At 26.3% G+C, this 7,328-nt stretch overlaps 1 pseudogene; it reads right to left on the reverse strand.

Moving 5' to 3' along the window:
- Positions 1-6,692: 6,692 nt before the first annotated feature.
- LOC145271907 (U2 spliceosomal RNA) lies at positions 6,693-6,913 on the reverse strand (annotated as a pseudogene).
- Between the last annotated feature and the right edge of the window lie 415 nt (positions 6,914-7,328).

The following is a 7,328-nucleotide window of genomic DNA, read 5'->3' on the forward strand; positions in this document are numbered from 1 at the left end:
TTTTGTGCTTTAAATAGGAAAAAAATCTTTTGTTTGTTAGGATTTCTCTAGAAAATTGATACAACTTTTGTATTATGTGTTCGATTCATTGAGAAATAAAAACTATGAAAATATGAAAAATATGAATTTGTCATATTCAAAAAAAAAAATGTTACATGAAAAATTTTCCCGTTTTTTTTTGTTTGTTTTCTTTTAAAATTAAAAACAGAAAATGAAAATGGCATATTCGTAATTGTCTAAACTGGACGGGCGCCATTTGGAAACCAAAACATTTATTGTATAAAATTGTATCAAAATATAATAGTAAAAACATTTTTTGGAAAGTTTGCGTGAGAAAATATAATTTTAATAAAACAATTTTGTAATGAAAGCAACATTGGATTTTATAAAAGAGTTGTTTTGTTTTTGTTTTTTTTTCTTCGAACAACTAAATAATTTTAAACATAAAATAAAGTAATAAATATTAATTCTAGGTTAATTTATTCTTTCCGGATGTAATCGTTCTCCGGTTTAATATTTTTATTATTTATTTCATGCTTCGGTCAAACTTTAAAATAATGATTTCTCCTTGCATTTAAACTGCAGGCGCATGAAATAAAACGGCGTCTCCAGTTTCGCCGATAAAGTGTAGAAATACCTAGATTTTTTAGTGTAAAGAAAAAAAGATACAAACTTACCCTTTTTTCAAAGGAATTAAAGGAATTCAATCCGAGAAAATAAATCGGGATGAATTCGTATTTTTCTTTTGTTGGAATTTCTTGATAAAATTTTGTTTTGTTTGGTAGGATTTCTTTAGTAAATTGATACAACTTTTGTTTTGTGTGTCCAATTCATTAAGAAATAAAATATATGAAAATATAAAAGAATCAAATTTAAAAGATAAAAAATACGATTTAAACGTGAAATTATTTAAAGAAACAAATCAACTGCTAAAGAACAAAGAACACAAGAGCATCGTAATAACACGGTGTCATCATTATTTTGTTCCTCGTGTAAAAATGCCCGTTTGTTAGTTAAGTGTGCCAAATTGTTTTCCTATCAAGTTTAGATTTTATTTGTTAACGATGAAGTGTTGTTAGGATTTCTTTAGTAAATTTTTATATTGGTTTGGGTTTTTTGGAATCTTGTTTTTTTAAAATTAAATTTCCTTTTTATTTTATTTTATATATTTCTAAGTAAACTTATTCGTTGTCTAATTTATTAAAAGAATGCGATAGACGACGATATAAGAATCAGGTTGATTTTTTTAAGATTGGTCGAACTACTGTTAACATCTAAGATGAGAACCGCAGTTCCAAAAATCCAAATAATCGTCACATAAAAATGTGCAAAACTAAATATTTCAGGAAAACAAGAAACAACAAAATAAATTAGATATTCCTGTGAGTCATATAATCAGCATTCAATAAACAGCGATAAAACTACAGTATCTGTTCATGGCCTTTTATGCTCATATCAGCCATGTCTCCATAGTAATTTCGGCACTTCTACCCAAACTTTAATTAACTAATAGTAACTAATTCTACTCGAACTTTAATTAACTAAAAGTAACTAATTTCGGCACTTCTAGGACGAACTTTTGGAAATCGTAAAATTGAATTTCACATGAAAACAATGGTATCTATGTATTCCTCGTATTTTAAAGATGATTATATCTCAAAATTACGAAAATATATAAGGTAGAAAATTATTGGTAATGGTGTAGATTGGACTTCCTTTGTTTACAATTTGACGGAAGTGACGTCAGACATCTTTATATCTACGGATGGCCAACACAATATAGAATGAACCTTTTTTTATAAGTTTTATTCAGTCTTTATTTGAACTTAATGGAACGTTTTTTGTTTGTTTTTTTGTATTTATTAACTGTTTTACTCTTTTTATCAAGCAAAATAGAACTTTTATAATGAAATATATATTATGGACTGCAGTGGCGGCTCGTGCCTGGAGCTGTGGAACTGCAGCCAGCACCCCCAAGTCATTTCTTTCTACTCATTATTATCGATACACGTTAAAAAGAATGTTTTTTTTTCTTTCTATGTGATAATATATCATATTAATTATATATATATATATATATATATATATATATATATATATATATATATATATATATATATATATATATATATATATATATATATATAATCCTGAAGCTTAATGTCGATAATTGTCCCCATACTCATATAAGCATAAAAGCAAAACTTTGCTTGGAGCTGCGAAATTCACAGTTACACTTTCTTAGTGAAATTCGCTTGTCCGCATGCCCGATCAAGAACGGTTAATATGAGTCAATTCGGAACTGTAGTCTTCGCAGTTTTTTTAAGAAACTTTGTTTACAAATGTTTTCTTTTTATTATTATTAAAAAGTGTAACGTGTTCTTGTAAATAAAATCTCCACCTTAAAAAAATCCCACACTTTTAAATGCGATTTAAGCAGATAAATATATACAGTATGCCAAATTTTTTTTAGTTAAAAGTGTTCTGGCTTTTACCAACGCGACTAATGTTATTTTTTTTACCTATATGACTTATTTTATTTATATTTTTAAGTAGTTTTAAATTTATTTATTTTGTAGTAGTTTCAATTTACGGAATAAAAAAATATTTACCTGTTTTTCTATAGAAAAGCGAAGAAAAGTTTATTTTTTTAAATACATTTTAGTTCGAAATGTTTTTACCTTAAATATATATATATATATATGCATATATATATATGAATATATATATGAATATATATATATATATATGAATATATATATGAATATATATATATATGAATATATATATATATATATATATATATGAATACATATATACATACATATATATATATATATATGAATATATATATATATGAATATATATATATATATGAATATATATATGAATATATATATATATGATTATATATACATGAATACATAAATATATGAAATATATGAATATATATATATATGAATATATATATATGAATATATATATATGAATATATATATATGAATATATATATATATATATATATATATATATATATATATGAATATATATATATATGATTACATATATATATATATATATATATGAATATATATATATGAATATATATATATATATATGAATATATATATGAATATATATATATATATATGAATATATATATGAATATATATATATATATGATTATATATACATGAATACATAAATATATGAATATATATATATATATATATGAATATACATATATGAATATATATATATGAATATATATATATAAATATATGAATATATATATATGAATATATATATGAATATATATATGTATATATATGAATATATATATATGAATATATATATATACACACATATATACACACACACACATATATATATACATATATACACTTACACACGTATATATATATACACGCATATACACACACGTATATATACACACAATTATATACACACACATATATATACACATATATATAGACATATATATACACACACACGATATATATACACATATATATACGCATATATATATACACACACGATATATATACACATATATATACACATATATACACGCACATATATATATGCACACATATGTATACACATATATATATATATATACACGCATATATATATACACAAATACATATATATATACACACATATATATTACACACATTATATATATACATATATACACACATTATATATATATATATATATATATATATATATATATATATATATATATATATATATATATATAAAGCTTTAGCATTTATTTACATCCCACGAGGACAAAGCAAGACATTTTACACTTTGAACAAAGTTTTTGGATTAAAATATGCAATAACAAGACGAGTATGTAACACCGTTTTTATAATAAGCTTAGTTAATAGCAAAGTTTGTTTTTATTTTTTATATAAAAGTTGTAAAAAGATTTGTAAATAAAATTATGTATCTTTAATTTTTTTTTTTTTACTTATAGTACAAACATGTAAACTTTTTTATTCTATATTTTATTTACAAAGTTTTGTTATAAACACAGATTTTTAAATTTTAAATAAACCTGTTATCCAATAAAACCATTTTTAAATGCTAATCTCCTAACTTTACCATCGTTTGCAGGCAAAGATGTTGTTGTTATGAAAAAATAAATTATTAAAAATTGTAAATAAAATGAATTTAAACAATGTTTTTCGTTTGTTTGCCTGTGATAAAATTTTTCTTAATCTGCAAAGTTTAAAAGAAATATATTTGTATATTTGTTATTACACTGTAAAGTGTATACAATTTGAAATAATGTTTTTGCGTATTACCCCTTTTCCGACGGCTTATAATGGCAAAGTTAAAATATTTGTATTAAAAAAGCAATTTTAATGACAAGCCTATTTTGTAATACGCCTATTTTTTTATTAACAACAAGCTTTTTATAAATAAAACCGCTGTTAAATAGTAAAACCTTTTTCGTTAATAAAAATCTGTGACCTAAAAGCTATAAAAGTATGATTCAACTCAGTTAGAACTTCCGGTTCAGTTGAATCGCAAAAAGAGGATCACGTAAACATTGTATTCCTTCTACCCTAATTGATATTCTACTAATAGACTACCTAGTACTTACCTCTCCCAATACAATTGATATAAAAAGAATTTAACCATGGTCTCCTTGCACCCCCAAGAAATAACTTCTGCGACGGTAAATGAACTTCAACAGATTGAGTTTTCACAGCTGATAAGGTAGTAATTAAGAAAAGAAGCCGTTCAACGCCTGATATTCAAATATCTCAGCCAGGCATTAGCAACAACAAAGTGTATATTCGTAGCTTTAATGGTACCAACGGAAAAGTTAGCTTTGCGGCTGTAAACTAAAAAAGGCATTGTTCTGCTTTCCTTGTTTGTTGTTAGGGGTGATGTAACATGGACAAAAGATAGTTTCAGAACTATTAGCAAAATGAAAGATAGAACTGAAAAGCATGAGAAACACGTTGACAATGTAGTTTCCCTACCAATTTTGGGGACCATAAATATTAAAGAAAAACTTAGTGAGGCCTGCAGACTTTCAATCGATCATCATAACCTGAATGTTAAGAAGAACCCTGAAATTTTATCTAAAATAATAGATTGTATTTTCTTTTGTGGGAACTTTGAAACTCCCTTACGAGGACATGATGAAAAAGATGATTCAGTAAATTCAAGTGTATTTAGAGGATTTTTAAATTTTGCATCTTAATTAGATCCAGATTTACAGAATCACTTAGAAACCAGTAATGTCTTCAAACGTGTTTCCAATATATTCAGAATAACATACTTGACTGTCTTTTATAAATATACCATGATGAAATAAGGGCAAAAATTAGCAAAGCTTCCTTTGTAGCTGTCATGGCTGATGATACAACAGATGTGTCTGAACATACACAAATGATCATTGTTTTACGGTACGTCTTGGATGAAAAAATACTTGAACGCATTTGGGGATTCTTTATTCCAGAAAATTAAACCGCTGATGGGGTATCAAAATGTATTCTACAACAATTAAATATAATCCTTCAAGGGAATCGCCAACAACTGATAGTTCAGACATTTGATGATGCAAATGTCATGAAAGGCAAAAAAGCTGGTGCTCAGGCGAAAATAGAAGCAGTTTATAGTAATGCGCATTTCACGCACTGTTATGCGCATCAACTTGATTTAATAATGAGGAATGTAGCAAGCATTACACGAAATGCTAGAATATTTATCTCTAACATTTTGTCTATTCCGACTTTCTTTTCTAGATCACCACACCGTCTGTCCATTTTTCAAGAAGCATCTGGATGTAAGCATTCTACGTGTATCCGCAACAAGGTGGAACTTTAACATATATAGAGTTCATGAAAATGTTCAAGCATAAAAAAACTGTCACTGAAATTCAGTCAACATCATATGTAGATGAGACCGTTGCAGAAGCGACATGAATTCTGAAATATTTGAACGATGAAAATTTCATATTTTGGTTTGAGCTATTTCATAAAATTATGTCTCATGTTGAAATTATTTCTCGGGAAATTAGCATATATAAAGTCAATAAATACATAACAAATTTCAAAACTGCTATTTTAGAGATAAGAAACACTACATACTGTGAAAATCCTTCCAAAACACTCAAGGGCGAAGCTAAAGAACTATGTGACTATATATCTGTTGATATAACGGACAGATATTCTTTCAACTAAACATTTAATACTTGCTAAATTGTTTTACAAGATAAGCTTTGCTAGTTTTAAGAAAAAACTACCTATAGAAGAGATATCCTTGACAACTGAAGCATATCCCATGATTGACAAACAAAAGTTTGAAACTGAGCTAGAAATATTTTATAGTAGTTCAGGTATCCATAAGTATTGCTAAGTAATTGATCGCCTGGAATTTATTTTCGAAAACAATTTAAACGATGTTCTTAGTGAAATCACAAAACTCATAAAAATTATCTTGACAATTCCCATGACTACATCAGAGGCAGAACGTTATTTTTCAACTCTGAAAAGAATAAAAACTTTTTTAAGGCGTACCATGGGTTGCGAAAGAATAAATGCACTTGCAGTGCTTTCAATTGAAAATAGAAAGAAAAGGTCTTCAGCTTCACAAGTTAAGGAGAAAATTATCAATCTTTTTTCACAAATTAAAAAGAAGAATGGAGTTTACTTTTAAATGAATGTGCCTATTTACAATGCCTCCCCACGGGACAGAGTTAGACACCAGGGTCGTTTTTTTAACGTGGAGAAAAGGAACAAAAATAAAAATTGTCTCATTCGTGAAGGATTTCTCCTCTACTGAAAGAGAACGAGAAATGGAAGTGCCACATCTGAAGAACAGATACTACACTTCGATCTTGGCCAAAAGGCCAAGGAGATTTAAACGAATGTAATAAGTAAAATATTTACAATATTTACATCTATTTAGGATTCCTTTAAGTTATTGTATTTTTATACGTGTACAGTATGTATATTTTTTATGTTTGTTTTATTTTTACACAATATTAAAACAATAGGAATTTTTTGTAAACAGCAGCACCCCCACTAATCTTAGGCACGAGCCGCCACTGTTTACAGAGTTTGATTATTTTACAATAGCAGAAGAAAACAAAATAAAAAAATTCTTAAAAACAAATAATTGTTACCAAATATATAGACTCCGTAGGACAACAATTCGGCATATTTAACTAATAAATGGACATTTTTGACACGAGGAACAACACCGTGTTACGCCGTTGTTGTTTTTTTTCGGTTAATTTTATTAATTTACAATAGAACTGTTTTTAACTAAAGAAA

Source organism: Euprymna scolopes, chromosome 46 (genome assembly GCF_053919585.1).
Source record: "Euprymna scolopes isolate OS-2025 chromosome 46, ASM5391958v1, whole genome shotgun sequence".
In the NCBI taxonomy this organism is placed as follows: Eukaryota; Metazoa; Mollusca; class Cephalopoda; order Sepiida; family Sepiolidae; genus Euprymna; species Euprymna scolopes.